This window comes from Orcinus orca, chromosome 6 (genome assembly GCF_937001465.1).
Source record: "Orcinus orca chromosome 6, mOrcOrc1.1, whole genome shotgun sequence".
In the NCBI taxonomy this organism is placed as follows: Eukaryota; Metazoa; Chordata; class Mammalia; order Artiodactyla; family Delphinidae; genus Orcinus; species Orcinus orca.
In genome coordinates, this window is record NC_064564.1 from 73981868 (window position 1) to 74000432 (window position 18565).

Here is an 18565-nt window from a genome sequence, read left to right on the forward strand (position 1 = left end):
CTGCAAAGCTACTCCTGTAGCCCAGGTATGTAATGATGAGACAGGTTTATGGCAGTAGCAGGGACCCTGTAGCTATAGAGCAGTGATTCTCAAACTGTACTGGACTTCCAATTCCTGGAGGACTTGTTAAAATGCAGGTATCTGGGCCCCCTTGATTAGGCCTGGGTTGGGGCCTGAGAATGTGCATTTCTGACCGGTTCCCTGGAGATATTAATGTTGCTGGTTTGGAGACCACACTTGGAGAATCACTGATCTAGAGAAAAGCTGTCAGATTTGGTAGATAAAATGAACAGAATGTGGTGATAGATGGCCTGTGCACCTAAGGGTGAGGGAGATTGCAAGGACTCTCTTTAGTTTTCTGACTGTATGGGGTGTGCCATTTATTGACATTCGGGGAACAGCCAATCAGACCAGAAAGGATCATGAATTCAGTGCTGTGCATGTATTTGAGGATGTCTTTGAAACAACTAAGTGGATATATTAAGTAGGGACATATATAGAACTTGGAAGAGGAGGTGATTAGAGATGTAAATTTGAGAATCATTGTATAGATGGTCACTGAAACCAAGGACTTATCTATCAGTGGGACCGCTCAATTTTCCAACTTTCTTTTGCTCTTATCCTGAGTTTCAAAGCTCTGGCTTCTCTTTTTCTTAGCCTGTCCAAAGTGTCATAACCCTTCCAGCCTCAGTGCCTTCTTATGCCTTCTTAAAGACCATTCCTTCTGTTTGGAAGAATGTTTACTCTCCCTCTTCAAATTTAGCTCCTTTTGGATTCTACCCCTCAGGCTTGGTCATTAGCAACCAGGAACCTTTGTTTCTCTGATTTGTAGCATAAATCAAAGTTGGTGATTATGTGTTTATTTGTGTGATAATTTGCTAAATGGTCATCTCTCTTACTAGATTCTAAGAGAACACCACTGCGTCCTGAGGGCTTAGCTCAATATCTAATTGCACTTAAGGAAACCCTCTGAGACAGTTGTTAAGTGTCCAGCAGGTTAGTTACAGAGGTGGTAGTTGTTAAAACTGGTAATTTCTCAGGAATGGGGAGAAGCAGTCGCTGGTGTTTTTTCAGTGATGAGATTAAATTTTGTAGGACTCCGAATGTGTGAATCAGCAACAGCGCCATCTGGTGGAAATAAGTGATGCAACAACTACGACCTGGCAGTCCAGGCCCAGGGTTTTTTAAACAAATGCTGCTCTGGGAGAAAAGACTTTTTTATACTTAAAAAATATGAGTAAAATTTATTAGAGGGAAGATGGACTCTCTTTTTGAGAGAGACAGTTGGAATAATTGGATATTGAAAACAGCGTTTAGTTTTCCAAAAAGAACGACACTGTAATTCAGAGGGGTTTATTCAAAGGACACATATGGAAGGAAATAAGGAAGTTAGAGATCTCCACCCAAAGTCAGCATTACAGAAAAACGGGAACAGGCATATAGCTGTGCTTCTCAGACTGATTTGCATTTGGGAATTGACTGGTCAATGCGGATATTCTATCTGGTTGCCTTGTAGTCTCCTCGGTGGCAGATGCAGGTCTCCGTTACTTTCTCCTCTCTTGCTCTTGTGGGCCTGCCTCCTGCAGAGACATGGTGTTACTAAAATGGTGATGTCAGGGGCTTCACAATATGGGGGCTTGAAGGTATGAAAGTGGACTCATAATTTTTCTTTGTTTTTAAATTTTTCTCAGAATGGGGAAGATATATGGCTTTTTAATTCTGTGATAGGAAATGAAAACTGTGACTAGAGCCCACAATTTATGAAATTGATTTCACAATGTGCAGCTCTCCTCTGCTTCTAATTCAACTATTCTTGTTGCTATCAGTAGACTTAGTGAAGGACTTGGAGCCAAGTGGATTGATGTTGGTCAGTCACTTCCCTGGGTATGATGTCCCTATTGGACAGAGCTTTTGTATCCATCTACTTCACAGACCATTGTCCAGCCTGCACATCGTTTGCTCAGAGGTCTGGTGCCCTCCCTTATTCCATTCAGATACGGCATTGCTGGGGGTCATATAATACAGAATATAATCACTGTACCAGTTAAGTGGTTTAGATTCAAATAGCTTAAATTATAAGGGAATTTATTTCTTATATAACTGGTAAGTCTAGCAATAAAATGGCCTTTCTGTGAGGGATGATCCAGTGGTTCAGTGATGTCAAAAACCCTGTCTGTTTTTCCACTTTGCTATCTACAATGCTGGCTTCATCTTAAGGTTGTCTTCCTTTATTGTCATAGGTTTTGTATCAGTCAGGATCAACTGCATTATGCTATAGTAACGTTATGGACTGAATGTTTGTGTACTCTCAATCCATATGTTGAATCCCTAATCCCCAATGGGATAGTATTAGGAGGTAGGGCCTTGGGAAGGTAGCTAGTGAGCAGAGCCCCATGATGGGATGTGCCCTTATAAGAAGAGGAAGAGACATCAGAGTTTCCTTTCTCTGTCATGAGAAGACACAGTGAGAAGGCAGCCATCTGCAAGCCTGGAAGAGGGTTCTCACCAGACACTGAATCTGTCAGTACCTTAATCTTGGATTTCCAAGCCCCAGAACTGTGAGAAAATAAATATTTTTGTTTAAATTACCCAGTCTGTGATATTTTGCTCTGGAAGCCAGAGCTGGCTAATACAGAAATTGGTACCATGAAGTGGGGTGCTGTGGAAATGGCTTTGGTACTGGGTACTGGGTAGAAAATGGAAGAGTTTTGAAATGCATGCTAGAAAAGCCAAGATTACCATGAAATGACTGTTAAAGGTAATTCTGGTGAGAACTCAGAAAGAAAAGAGGAACTCCATAAAGAAAGCTTCTATCTTCATAAAGCATAATAATTAATCATGAACAGAATGATAGAAATATGGATGGTAAAGGCCGTTCTGATGACGGCTCAAACAGAAACGAGAAACATGTAATTGGACAATAGAGAAAAGGCGGTCCTTGTTATAAAGTGGCAAAGAACATGACTGAATTTTGTTCACATTCCAGTGTTTTGTGGAAGGTAGAACCTGTGAGTGATAAACCGGGTATTTCACTGAGGAGCTTTCTAAGAAAGGTGTTGAAAGAGTAGCTTGGTTCTCCCTGACTGCTTATAGTAAAACACAAGAAGAGATGAATGAATTGTAGAAGGAATTATTATGCAAAAAGGAACCAGAATTTAAAGATTTCGAAAATTCTCAGTGTATGCAGAGAGCACAGAGTGTGGTGGAACAACCGTTTGATAAGACATTAGTATGAACCATGGACCTAATCAGCCACCTCAGCAGAAACTCTGCCAGTTTGAACTGAAGGAGATGGCTGTAGGACTTCTTAGATCCCACAGGACGGGACCATGGTGCTACTCAGCTCTGAAGGTGTGCTATTCTTCAAGACTAGGGAAGAACAACCCCGAAGGTGATTTAGAGGTCATCAGAGCTGCCTGCCTCCTTGATTCTATTCGTTTCCTGTCGTGCATTATGTTCCCTCTCTGTAATATTCTCTCCTGTGAAAATGAAAAGGATAAGATTCAGTCATTACAATAAACTAGTTACGCTACGGTGTTGATGCTTCACATCTACCATACTTCATTCTATGGTCTCCATGGAAAAGGACCTTTGAGAGCTGCTCACTCCACTATTCTTCTCTTCCTTTCTTTTCCTCCAGCTAGGAGCAGCATCAACGGCTTTTCCTCAAGGCTGTCCCCAGGATCTTCTGGTGAGGGTGGGACTGTCTGGCGCCACATACTTTTTTGAGCCACAGACCGAGGGGTTCAATTCCATGGAGCCACTGTCCCTCTGCTGATGCTGTCACTTCTGACCCTCCCCCAGCTCTCTCTCCTTGAATCTCTTTGCCTTAGGACACATCAGTTTTTCCTCCACTTCTTCTTTACAGGGCTCTGTGATGCTGATGACTCAAGGCCAATGCTCGTACTTACCTCTTTATCAAGCCGCATCATCTCAGAAACTAGGTGATAGTTTTTCCAGCCTCTAAAACATGGAGATAGCATTCTCAGTGACTGAGTGTCATTGCTTTGTGGCACGTGGAAGACTAGGTAAAGAGTGGATGTGGGAATTCTCAGAAATCTCTTAAGTGGCGGCACCAGGGGAGCAGATATGTGCTACATTTAGTCACTCATGCAGGTGTTTATTTACTTGCCTACTAAAGATGGAGACTAGTTTGTTTATTTTAATGTGATATAACTTAAATGCAATAAGGAGCGTAATTTTAAGCGTACAGTTTGATGAGTTTTGCATATGTACACATTTATTTAACTACCATCCTGATCATACAGAGAGCATTTCTAGCATCTCAAAAAGTTCCCTATGCCCCTTCCTGGTCAGAACATCCCCCAAGGTATTTACTTTTGAAAAAAATTATGTTATAAATGTTTCAAACATAAAAGCGTGGAGAACAACAAAAGGTACCCCTATACATATATCACCCTTTTACTTATTACCCAGATCCAGTGTTTTTAAAGATTTTGCCGTACAGTATTTATCTATTCCCCTTCTCTTTATGCATGTGTGTTAACTATTTTAAGCACACCTCAATTATCACATCATTCTATTTTGATATACATTTCCAAAAACATGGATATTTTCTTACATAGCCATAGCTTTATTGTACTGTGTGTTAAATGATGTGGAATCATTTAACACACAGTACACATTACAATCTCCTTAATTGTCTGTGTATAATTTATTTGGTCAAATTGAGATTCCGTCAAGGCCCATGGTAGTCCTCTCTCTCTTTTTCTCCTTGTCATTGACTTGTTAAAGATACTATGAGTTGACCTGTAGAACATCTGTTTCCTTTAGGTGGTGTTTAACTTGTTCCTCCAGCTGCCATTTTCTTTTTTGACTGGAATTCAACTCTAAAGCCTTCATCCAACGCAGGTTCAGGTTTTTGCAAGAGTACGATGTTATATATTTCACATCACATCACATCACTTCGGGAGGCACATTGGATCTGTCAGTTTCATTTTAGTGATTTTAATATTGATTCTTGAATTCAAGTGTTCACAGCCTGATCTCTCCCTTTCCTTATCAACCTTTCATCTAATGATTTCCACATTAGCTTTAAACATTTATTCTGCAAATATTTGTCAGAGCCTCTACTGAGTACTGTTAATGTGCAAGATACTGGGGTTACCAAGGTAGACAAAAGGAACTAGTTGCTGACAAGTACAAAGACTATTCATGTATCCTCAGCCTAAGAGTATACCCCCCAAATATGGAGTTTCTATTTTTAGAGCAGATTTTTCTAGCCGGGGAAAGATGTGAATGGAAAATACAATTGGACCCCAGAGCTTCCTTAATGTCTAATTAATCCTATTACCTTTTCTTCCTTTACTTCTTCCTCATTTCATTCCTTTCTCTTCTCTCTTCCATTTTTCAATTATTTTGCTTTCATAATATGCTGGGTATACTGAAGATCGGTATTAGAAGTAAGGTGCACTAAATTATTCTTGTTTGTATGCCACAGTGATTCATGAGGGAGTTGGTTAGATAGCAGATCATACAACAACCTAATTTTGTCAAAGATAAAACTAAAATACAAGACCTTGTTACTTTTCTAAGTTTACACAATAACTGACCCTAATAATAAAGGCTGTCTTTACTGGAAATACCCAGTAGCACACCTTCTGACAAGCAGCAGGGACTCTTCCAAGAAGAAAGATAGTCAAAGGCACATAGTGTAAATCTACACCAAAGCACACCTGATAAGGAATTGTATACACTGTCCCCTCTGGAAACTCAGTATACTGTGTATTTAACATAGTTGCTTTCGGCAGCTTAAAGTAGTTGAGTTGTGTATCAGTAGGTGTTCTTCATGGAATTCAAATATGAAAGGCTTTCACTCCACCTTGAAGAAAATGCACAACTAACTAAAGAAATTCAAGTTTAAAAAGGAAGAAAAAAGAGCAAAGAAAAATCCACTAGGGTCTCTAAAATAGAAGTGTGTGAGACACTTGACTGTCAGTGGCTTATAGGCGCCATAAAATCTTATATCCCTCCTTCAATGTTGTGACAGGGTGGAAGGCACATGGGCCACTAACATCCCTGGCATATATTTGTGGATTTGAATTTCATAAAGTGAAATACCATCAGCTGAGGGCTTTGCTGCTACTGTTACAGAGCTGTGGCATCTATCACAAAACTGCCACATGAGAGACTTCTCAGATGACAAGATGTGGAATTCCTAATGAGAAAAGTTTATTAGAAAAGACTCTCTAATGCTGCCTCTTTAGAGAAGCACGTTTTACGTTTGTAATGGACCAAAGTTCTAGCTGTTGACTTTTCTTCCTGCACAGAGAAGAAAGGATGACACAGTGCTGTTCACGTTGGGCAGGGAAAGTGCTCTTGCCAAGCGGGTCAGCGGGACACAGGGACTGCATGCCTCACAATAGTGCAGACTGGCTCATATTTACTCAACTCTGTGGCCTCGCAGTGCTCTGTGACAGATTTCAGTGTCTGGAAAAGGAAGGGCTACCTCGAGGGCACCTGCTCTTCACCCTCTATTAGATTAAGATTGAAGAACGATAGTAGCCGTGTGTAGCAGCTGGCATGAGGGCATCCTGGATACCCACATGTCAGCTCCAGGAAACGGCTACATTTTCCAACTTTCTCACCACGTGGCCCTGAGAATGAATAAAAGTCAGTGCTTATTAGGGGTGTATAAAGAGTTGGTAATATACCTCTCACAAGTCCCTGACCCAGATATAGGGGCCATCGTGCCTTGGATGTTATTGGGAGCTGTGTTGTGTGTGTTCTGTTTAGCTCCCTAGTGGAGAATAATAACAACAGCAACAGTATTAATAATGAAACCCAGATGTCAGCGCAGACCCTCTGTTCTCCGGTCTTCTTCAAGATTTTTACACGTTTCCAGGGATTAATATTGGTTCAGGGCTGGCTCCTACTTCCTGCTTCTGGGAGAACTTATTCCACATTCCTAGCGTCTCATCTCCCATATAAGTTCCCTTCTCTCCACCCCATGCTGCATGAACACTGTACTCATCCCCTTCTCTTTGAATTACATGGAAAAAAAAAAAAAACCTCTCATGGGGCACTTATGTGTAATAGTCTTTACTGCACGTTTGAGAACACAGAAGGGGGTTTATATCCTAGCAGAGCAAATATCTTAAATGGAAAATAGAAAAAAATGAAACAAAACAATCCTCAGCTACCACAGTGTTGCATTCCTATTATCTTTTTGCTCCCTCCTTTACTTCTGTTGCCTCCCCCTCAGAAGTGGAAGTAGACCCTACCATCCTCAGTCTCTGCTCTGGGGATCTTCTTGTATATCCAAAGAAGAATGAATGTGCTCTTGGTCTGCTAAATCATCTACTCTGGGTCTCAATCCTTCTCGCCCACCAGTCTCTGCAATTGAAAGGGGGCAGCAGAGAGATTTATTTTCCCAGCGACATAAATTAATTCCTCCCCCTATTCTTCCAACTTGGAAGGCAGATTTCATTATGGTTAGTTTTGATTAAAAACAAGCTTTTTATTTTTTCTCCACTACTGGAATAATAATGTAAGGGAGCATTGCGAGGTATGATTATTCTATTTTCATAATGTTATCTATTATTACTAATATCTTTTTCTTCTCCCGAATGTGGCTGAATAATGTAGCAAACACTACATTATTAAAGATAATAAAAAAGTGGAGTCAGAGCTCTGATAATAAAATTACTGAATTCTCCAAGGCCGAGGACCTGGTTTTCAGTCATGAGTTTCCTAATCCTTGCTCCTACTGCTAGGAAGGCTGAACTGGTTTCCCTGTCTTTATCAGTGAGTCACATTTAGGAGGGACCAGGGACTTCCCTGGTGGTGCAGTGGTTAAGAATCTGCCTGCCAATGCAGGGGACATGGGCTCGAGCCCTGGTCCGGGAAGATCCCACATGCCGTGGAGCAACTAAGCCTGTGCGCCACAACTACTGAGCCTGTGCTCTAGAGCCTGTGAGCCACAACCACAGAAGCCACCACAATAGAAGCCCACACACTGCAACGAAGAGTAGCCCCCGCTTGCCGCAACTAGAGAAAGCCCGTGCACAGCAACAAAGACCCAATGCAGCCAAAAATAAATAAATAAATTTATAAAAGAAAAAGAAAAGAGGGGCTGGAAGACAGGAAGGTGATGACTTTTGGGAGAATGCAGAATTTGTATTGTGGAAGCTATTCTTTCCTACTCAAAGAAGGACTTTGGACTTGTTCCTCTCCTTTTCCTGTACATTTGGGGATGTACATCTGTTTCCTCCTCTCCACTTGGTTAGGTGCTGACAATGTTCTCTTGTCTTAAAGTTGCTTCCTATTGGACCAGAAGAGTGTTTGATGCTAATGAGACAAGGAGAAAGTGGTAGGAGAGACATGGCTTAGCCAGAGGACACCTGCCTTTCCCACCATTTTTTTTGCAAAGATATTTAGATTTCCCTCCATTACGTGGATGCCAAAGAAGATGGATGGGGCAAAAGCCTTCTTGCGAATATCTCCCAAAAGGACTGTGGAAGAGTGGATTAAAAAAAAAAAAAAAAAGTCTGTAGGTTAAATTTCACAAGGAAGGGGCTGGGGAGTAGAGGCCAAGTTGAAGCTGGATTTTCCATATCAAACAGTATGCAGAGGAAGACCCCTCAGGACGCTGCAATGAACCAACAAATGCACATCCAGTCCCTGGACACCTGCCATGCAGAGGAGGCCCTGTCATGTTGGTGGATAAGAGACAGCAACAACCTCCAGAAAGGGATATCAGAGTTGCTGCATCTCAAGTAAGTCAGTGTTACCTGCTCCCACATCAGTTGCCTGAAGTTTTGTGGGTAAATGCAGGTTGGAGAATCAGAGAGGAGAAAGGGAGAAGGCAGTCATGAGAAAGTAGACCATGCCTTCAGTGCGGTGCTAGAAATAGTTCATACCTGCTCAAGAGACTAAGTTTAAATTTTCAGGAATTTTGCCAGTTGTTCATTGGTAGTTTGAATCAGCCCTGGTTGGACTACTCTATATAGCATTAATACACAGTGGAAATCAGTCACTGCTACAAATTGGGCACTTTGGATTTTTTCTCCCCTAAAGAGTTGGTCTACCAGCGTGCCACTGCCTTCTCCCCACCCCAGACAGGTGCTGTCCACGGACAGTGAGAGCCTGAGGGGGTGTAACTTGTCTGATTATTTTAAGAACAAAAGAGAAATTAAATTGAAATATAACCAGGGAATCCTGTTCCTCAGCAAGAAAAGGGAGGTCAACAAAACAAAATTGGGTCAGTTATTAGAAAAACAAAATACCATTCTATACTGTATTCTTACCACAATTGGCTACTCTGCTTCTGCAGGGGAGGGAAAATAACTTCCCTCTACTTTTCTGAGTTCTCGGTGAGACTTATGTAATAATAGATTAACAAGAGAAAAACAAACAAGTTTATTAATATGTATACCTCATGGGAGATACTCAGAAGAAAATGAGTAAGCCCGAGGTGGCTTAGAATTCAGACTTAAATACTATCTTAGTAGGGAAAGGGGAAAAAGGATGTAGGCCTCTCAGGGCAGAGTGAATGATTTTTAGGAAAGTTGAATGGGTCCTTAGAAGAATGTATATGGGAGACATGATAGTTTGTGGCAAAGTTCATTTAGGCATGGTGTTGACCTCTAGCCTTCTCTCCGGTAGTAAGTCAATCTTCTCTGCCTAATGAAACTCCCAGGGAAGGGATTTATGGCAAGTGAGTTCCTTTAGGAGGATCTGTGTTTAGGCACATAAGGGAAGTTCAGAGAAAGTCTCTACCTGCGTTTGCTGTTTTTCAAGTGCCTTCAGCTCAAAATAGTCAATATACCAAAGTGGCATATTTTGGAGTGGCATGTCCTGAACTCCTACAGTCATATTTTAAGGTGACATATTCTGCTACCTTTCACCTCTGTTATGGATTGAATTGCATTCTCCCCAAAAGATATGTTGAAGTCCTAACCCCCAATACCTCAGAATGTGACCTTATTTGGAAATGTGATCTTTATGGAGGTAATAAAGGTAAAATGAGGTCATTAGGCCCTAATCCAATATGACTGGTGTCATTATAAAAAGGAGACATTTGGACACAGAGACAGATTAGCACAGAGGGGAGATGATATGAAGACACACAGGGAGAAGATGGCCATATGACTTAGAATGAGGCATCTACAGGCCAAGGAATTGAGGATTGCCGGCAACTACCAGAAGCTAGAAGAGACAAAGAAGGCTTCCCTGCTAGAGCCATCAGAGAAAGCGGGTCCTGTCAACTCTTTAATTTTGGTCTTTTAGCCTCCAGAACTGTGAGACAATAAATTTCTGTTGTTCTAAGCCAGTTTTTGGTACTTGTTATGGCAGCCCTAGGAAACTAATACAGCCTTCAAAATACAGTTGCAATGGCTAGATTGGCTACCATTTGTTGATTATTTACAATGTGTATGGTGTGTACCAACACCTAGCTTTCTTTATATTATCTGAATTAATCCTTACAGAAGCCCTGTAAGGATGAGAAAACTGAAGCTTCTGTTGGTCATTGCAAAAGAGCATCAGAAGTTTCCAGGCAAGGAGGAGCCTCAGATATCTCAGAATCAGCGACAGGGAACGGTCACTAGATTTCTCCAGGCAGACAGTGAGGAGCTGGGTACTTACAGGGAGAGTTATTGTCATTCTACCCAGACCCATCCATCGCTCCAATTCACTTAAAAACTGAAAATGTGTCCTTTGGCTTAAGGGATATGACAGTAGACAGGGAGATGATAATGAGCAAACAAACAAATAGGATATTCTCAAACAACTTGTGATTAATTCAAGGTGTTGTGACTCAAGCATCGAGTGCTCCAGTGAAGGAATTGGCTTAAATATTTGCTAGGTGTTCCAGCAACCCTGGGCCAAATGCTTCGGGGCTGAATGATTATCAAGAATAAAATACCAGGGCATAGAGCAGAGCCAAGTGGAGAAGGGAAAGCATTCTAAAATGCCAATCTGAGAGGTTGTGAAATGGTAGCAGGGCTGTGAGGGAAGTAAAATGGAGAGTGATGAGTGGTGGATCAGCAAATAATTACAGTGATTCTGGAGCCAGGAGGATTACTCAGGAAGCTAACAAACGTGTGGTCGGCTGCCTTAAAACTGCTACACCCAGCTTATTTTGCAATTGTGACTTAAGTATTGAAACTGTAAAGCTCATGACATGCAGCCTGGGGTAAAAATCGGCGGTTTCAATCAATATCAACTGACATAGTAACTTTGGGGGTCAGAATGTCTTAAATGAAATGAGTTTTAGTGGCTCTCAGAAGATAGTGGGAACAGGACATTCTATCCTGGAGACTGTGTCTGCTAGAATGAGGGTGACACAGGAACCTTGAAAGTGGCAGAACTTTTTCTCAGAATTCAAAGATTTTGGTTGTAATATGGGTAGAAAGATGCTCCAGGTGATGGCTGTATTTTTTCTGAGCTGATCTCTGGTGCACGTATAGATCTTACATTTTAGACCCACAGAATGTCTTTATTTACTAAGTGTCTCTTTTGTACTGGGCTTTATGCCAACTGCTGGGGACACAAAAATGAAAATGTGCTTCTTGCCGTCAGTAAAAGTTAAGTAAATGTCTTGTTTAGAGACAGACGTTCAAACAATTATAATGTAATGTGAAAATGACTTCTAGAGGTCTGCACACGGTGCTCCAGGAGCTCTGAGTTAGGAAGGACCAGCTCCCTAGTGATGACGAGTGGGCTGTCGAGCAAGGCTCCATAGAGGAGCTCTAATTGTAGGACTGGGGTCCGTGAAATATGTCAGCAGGTGCCATATTACAAAGACTCTCATGCCAGGCTTAAGAGAGCCATTTAAGTCTTTTAAGTGGTATTGTGACATGATTAAATGTGTTCCTTAGAAAAATCTCTATGGCAGCAGTGTGGAGGATGAAGTGACAAAAATACACACTGGGGCTTACTTTGTTCTAAACGGCAATTTTACCTTTAACTGTGCATACACCTTATTGACTATACTCAAGCCACAAAATGCACAGACTTAGAAACCCTGCATTACACTCCTGCACCTAGGTTTGTCACTGACTCAGCATATGCCTATGCTCCAATCTTATAGTCCTATGATTTTGTTTATGGAATTGGTTAAGACTAATGAGTAATAGGCTGTGTTCAAATGTATAATTTCGTAATTCTCACCAATACTGTAGGCTCTCTCTTTTGAGTTTTTCCATTGTATCTTTGGCTTTACAAAATACATTAACACAATTTAATAATAGATCTCTTGGAATATGGTTGTGTGGCCTACAGGAGTCTGTCTAAGCAAAGTCAAAAATAAGATGGGAAGAGTTATTCTATGGAAATCCTACTGTTCTCAAGCTACTGCTGGGTTTCTTTTTTAGTTGTTTGGAAAGAAATAAAACCAAGCATTCTTCTGCATTTAAATAGTCACAATAAAACAGAAGTTCTTAGTGATGAATTGTATTAGAACTTCTTTTTTGTGTAACCCTATATTCTATAAGCATGGTTCTCATTTCAGTGGTTACCAGAATCGCCTTCAGGGTTTGTTAAAACAGAGTGCTGGGTCCTGCCTCCAGAGTTTCTGATTCAGCAGGTGTTGGATGAGGCCTGAGCATTTGTATTTCTAAGTTCCCAGGTAATGTTGCCGTTGCTAGTCCAGGGACCACACGTGAAGAAACATCGATCTGAAATAATAATGGTTAACTTTTATTTGGCACTTTCTATGTTCCAACTGTGTTCTGAATACCTTATTTACCTTAGTTCATTGAATCCTCATGACAACCTTAAGACTCTCCATTGGTCGAGGACGTCTCCCTTTCTGTATCAGAAAGAGAAGTTTGATTCTAAATCACAAGAGAATCTTACCCATGGAGAAGGCACCAGCTTAAATCTGAGTAGCAAACTTATCCTTGTTTACTGTGCTAATAACCTCCTGTGACTGACCTTTTCTCACCTTCCCTTCTTTGGCCTTTAGGTGAAGATGGTATTTGAGTCAGAATTCTAAGCCACCCTGGAGAGTTACTCATTTTCCCCTGTGTATCTACCACGTGTACTTGAGGTATACATGTTAATAAACTTGTTTGTTTTTCTCTTATGAATCTGTTTTTGTATTACAGGAGTCTTAGCTAGAACTCAGAAGAGTAGAGGGAAAATGATTTTTTCTCCTCTACAATATCATAACAAATGAAACTGAGACTTGAGAAAGTAGAGTAACTCAAGTTCACTCAACCAATAAGCAATGGGTGAAGACTAAATCCAGAATTATACATGCCAGTGAATTGTACTGATTTTCCTGTTGGTGAATTCCTATATCCCAAGTATGCCACACATCCAGAAACTTTGGGACCCTGAAAACATTTTGTTGTTGTGTTTTGTGACTAATATTTCCTTGTTCTAAGATGAATGTTGTTCTTTGTAAAAATACTCAAATTTTTAGGTAGAGACTTACTTCCTCCCCAGTGGACATTTCTGACTAGAGAGAAATTGCCAAACTTGTTGACTCACAACAAAAATAAAGAGCATCTGCTATTTAGCTTATGGCTTTTAGTTTTGGGAGGTGGTAGGAGGAAGACTAGATTGCCACCACTATAGATCATTTCATTTTTATTTTATTCAATGTCGTTTACAGTACTGTATATAGAGGTGGTCTTGAGAGCTTTATGGAGATTATTTTTTCTGTAGTACAGATGGCTCTGCTAAATATTTAAGGCATCTTGGCGAACAAGAATATGATCCTGACTCAAGGGAACTTGGTCATGTAACTCACTTTGTTTCAAGTGCTTTGACCTATGAACATTTAAAATGGACACATATTTTATTGGCTTATTAACTCATTGCTGGAGCCACTGAAGGCCCAAGCTACAGCTTCATGCCTGACCACAAACCAAGGATTTTTTATTGCTTATTTTACTGGCTCTTTGCCTGTTTTCCTTTCTCTATCCATAACCACGTATGTATAATGTCCAACAAACACTCTCTGTCTCTCTTTTTCTCTCTCACAAACACACACATACATTAACACATCATTTTTCATGGATTTGTTGGGTCAGAAAAATTTCTATGTTCTGAAGCTAAGTATAAAACATTTCCTCTGACCACAGCAATGCCAAGTTCAGTTTTAAGGCTGTTATTTTGTTGGAATATAATGGGAGAAAGGGCCATCATCACTTGGTGATAAAGTTTCCTGTAATTATGAAGGAGAAAACATTGATGCCCAATATGCTTTTAATTTTAATGCCAGTATGTCAAAATTGAATACATTTCAAGTATTTACAATTCTTCTGCTGATAAGCTCTCATTGTAATCCTGAATATAACTGCAAAAAAGGAGCTGTGTACTGAAATTCACCATGAAAATTACCTTAGAAATGAGCCAAGCTGAAACAAGAGTATACCCCCATGCTCCTGAAAGTTTACAAGATTTACTAAATATTTTTAATATGGAATGGTTTACAAGAGCCTCCTCTATTCACTAGCTCAATATCGTCACATTTCTACCCACCATCTAAGGGGAGTTGATAATGGCTAGAAACATTTCTAAGTGCGGGGTTGCAATTTACCCCCACATTTATCCTGCATTTATTTATTACTTATTCATTTATTCCTGCAGTTATCACATATTCAGCAAAATATTAAAAATTTTACTTATTTTTCTTCTTTTTTGCTGTCTCTTTCCACAGCTCTATGAGCAGGGATTTTCATCTGTTTTGTTTACTACTATATCCTCAAAGCCTGTAACGGTGCCTGACACACACTAGGCATTACATAAGAACTTGGTGAGTTAAATAAGCACTTGTTGAGTGAATGGATAATAAACAAATCAGTGAATAGATTAACTGTGTTGGTTTACTATTCATCATCAGAACTGAAAAAGTTTAAAGAACCTCTATTTAGTTATGTTATGGGATAGAGATTTCTTCCATCTCAGAGACCTTCCTTTTGAGAGGAAAATAGGATATGTGTTTACATGTGCTCTGTCAAATACCTAATAAGTCAGACAGAGAAAGATAAATACTGTATGATATCACTGTATGTAGAATCTAAAAAAGCTGAACTCACAGAAACAAAGAGTAGAATGATGGTTACCAGGGGCTGAGGGTGTTGGTCAAAGAGTACAAACTTGCAGTTGGAAGATGAATAAATTCTGGGGAGTTAATGCACAGCATTGTGACTATAAACACACAAACACACAATGGAGCTACAGCATGAGGTACGGGAAGGGGAGTCAGAGAGCAAGCATGGATGGGTTGGGTTGGTGTCAGGTAATGAAATAACTTTAACATCAGACCACTGATTTGGGATTTCATTGTGTGGTCACTTAAGGAGGTTTTAAGCAATCAAAATGATGATTTAGGAAGATTAATCTGGTGTAATTGTGAAAAGTAAAATGAGAGGAAGGCTTCAGGCTTGGCTTGATTCAAGGTTCAAATAATATCACCAAGATACATCTCTCATTTGTTTATTTTTGTTGTTTCCATTACCCTAAGAAATGGATGCAAAAAGATATTGCTGTGATTTATGTCAAAGAGTGTTCTGCCTATGTTTCCTCTAGGAGTTTTACAGTGTCTGGTCTTACATTTAGGTTTTTAATCCATTTTGAGTTTATTTTTGTATACGGTGTTAGAGAATGTTCTAACTTCATTCTTTTACATGTAGCTGTCCAGTTTTCCCATCACCACTTATTGAAGAGACTGTCTTTTCTCCATTGTATATTTTTGCCCCCTTTGTTGTAGATTAATTGACCATAGGTGCATGGGTTTATTTCTGGGATTCCTATCCTGTTCCATTGATCTATATTTTTTGTGTGTGCCAGTACCATGCTGTTTTAATTACTGTAGCTTTGTAGTATAGTCTGAAGTCAGGGAGCCTGATTCCTCCAACTCCATTTTTCTTTCTCCAGGTTGCTTTGGCTATTCAGGATCTTTTGTGTTTCCATACAACTTTAAAAATTTTTTGTTTTAGTTCTATGAAGAATGCCATTGGTAATTTGATAGGGATTGCATTGAATCTGTAGATTGCCTTGGGCAGTACAGTCATTTTAGCAATGTTGATTCTTCCAATCCAAGAACATGATGTATTTTTCCATTTGAGCCACCTTCAGTTTCTTTCACCAGCGTCTTATAGTTTTCAGAGTACAGGTCTTTTGCCTCCTTAGGTAGGTTTATTGCTAGGTATTTTATTCTTTTTGATGCAATGGTAGATGGGATTGCTACCTTAATTTCTCTTTCTGATCTTTTGTTGTTAGTGTATAGAAATGCAAGAGATTTCTGTGCATTAATTTTGTATCTTGCAAATTTACCAGATTCATTGATGAGCTCTAGTAGTTTTCTGTTGACATCTTTAGGATTATCTATGTATAGTATCCTGTTGTCTGCAAACAGTGACAGTTTTACTTTTTCTTTTCCAATTTGGATTCCTTTTATTTCTTTTTCTTCTCTGGTCACTGTGGCTAGGACTTCCAAAACTTTGTTGAATAAAAGTGGTGAGAGTGGACATTCTTGTCTTGTTCCTGATCTTAGAGGAAATGCTTTCAGCTTTTCACTGTTGAGTATGATGTTAGCTGTGGGTTTGTCATATATGGCGCTTATTATGTTGAGGTATGTTCCCTCTATGCCAACTTTCTGGAGAGTTTTTATCATAAACGGATATTGAATTTTGTCAAAACTTTCTGCATCTGTTGAGGTGATCATATGGTTTTTATTCTTCAATTTGTTAATGTGGTGTATCACACTGATTTGCAGATACTGAAAAACTTTGCACCCCTGGGATACATCCCACTTGATCATGGTATATGATCATTTAAGCTTAAAAGCTTTTGCATAGCAAAGGAAACCATAAACAAAAGAAAAAGACAACCTACAGAATGGGAGAAAATGTTTGCAGTGATGTGACTGACAAGGAATTAATTTCCAAAATATACAAACAGCTCATGCAGCTCAATATCAAAAAAAACAAGCAACCCAGACAAAAAATGGGCAGAAGATCTAAGTAGACATTTCTCCAAAGAAGACATACAGATGGCCAACATCGCTAATTATTAGAGGAATGCAAATCAAAACTACAATGAGGTATCACCTCACATTGGTCAAAATGGCCATCATCCAAAATAAATGCTGGAGAGGGTATGGAGAGAAAAGAACCCCCCTACACTATTGGTGGAAATGTAAACTGGTACAGACACTATGGAGAACAGTATGGAGGCTCCTTAAAAACATAAAAATAGAGTTACCATATGATCCAGGGATCCCGATCCTGGGCATATATCCAGAGAAAACTTTAATTCGAAAATATACGTGCACCCCAGTGTTCATTGCAGCACAATTTACAATAGCCAAGACATGGATGCAACCTAAATGTCCATCGACTTATGAATGGATAAAGATGTATACATATATACAATGGAATATTACTCAGCCATAAAAATGAATGAAATAATGCCACTTACAGCAACATGAATGGACCTAGAGATTATCATACTAAGTGAAGTAAGCCAGACAGAGAAAGACAAATATCATATGATATTGCTTATATGTGGAATCTAAAAGAATTATACAAATGAACTTATTTACAAAATAGAAATAGACTCATAGACATAGAAAACAAACTTATGGTTACCAAAGGGGAAAGGGTGTGGGGGAGGGATAAATTAGGAGTTTGGGATTAACATATATACACTACCATATATAAAATAGATAACCAACAAGGACCTACTGTATAGCACAGGGAACTATACTCAATATTTTGTAATAACCTATATGGGAAAATAATATGAAAAAGAATAGATACACATATATATATAACTGAATCACTTTGCCGTACACCTGAAACTAACACAACATTGTAAATCAGTATACTTCAATTAAAAAAAAAAAAGAATATATGGTGCTTTGGAAGCCAGAAGAAGTAAATCAAGATGGAAGGAATAATGGCAAGATCTTTTGATGCAAAGAAGTTAAGGTTGATGAAGTTTTAGGAAAAGGCTATCAGATTTGGTGATTAGGATATTCTGGCAGTTTTAGTTAAGGGCTGAAAGTCATGGGAAGCTGAGCAAGCAGTTAGGCCCCTGTTATCTGATATTATGACATTGTAGGGATTCAGTAATCAGGGTATTTAAATTCTTTCTACCAGTGTTTAGTAGCTTGAGGACATGAACAGAGAAGGTAGCAGGCAGGAGACGGATGGGGGCATGTCTGGTACTTGGGATTTAAGGTTTGAATGGGGGAAATGGGTTTAAGGATTGAAGTTTGCTAGAAAAGACAGCATTGAAATATCTGACTATGGGATTTTGCTTCAGAAAGGAGACAAATGAAGTGAGAAGGCCAGAAGGGGATTTAGGAGACTTTTCAAACTGTGTTCTCTATTTCACCTTGGACCAGTGGGTTCAAGATAAGGCCAACCTGTGCTGATCTCAATACCTTCCTCCACTAAACATCACAGAAACTTTGCTTTGATCAGTTTCGGTTATTAGGGCTCTATGCTGGGTTTCTTTTCTGTTTGTCCCCCAGGTCTACTTTCCACCCTGTACATTCTGCTCTGTGACCTGGTAGGCTGATGAATAAGGACCATATCCGTGGTTATCTTGCTCTCCTGCTTCTGTTTGGATTTAGCCA

General features: G+C 39.7%; 1 protein-coding gene across 7 annotated transcripts in view; it reads left to right on the forward strand.

Annotated features, from left to right (window-relative positions):
- Positions 1-18565, forward strand: part of TMC1 (transmembrane channel like 1) — a 386362-nt gene that overhangs the window by 187154 nt on the left and 180643 nt on the right. The window lies entirely within an intron of this gene.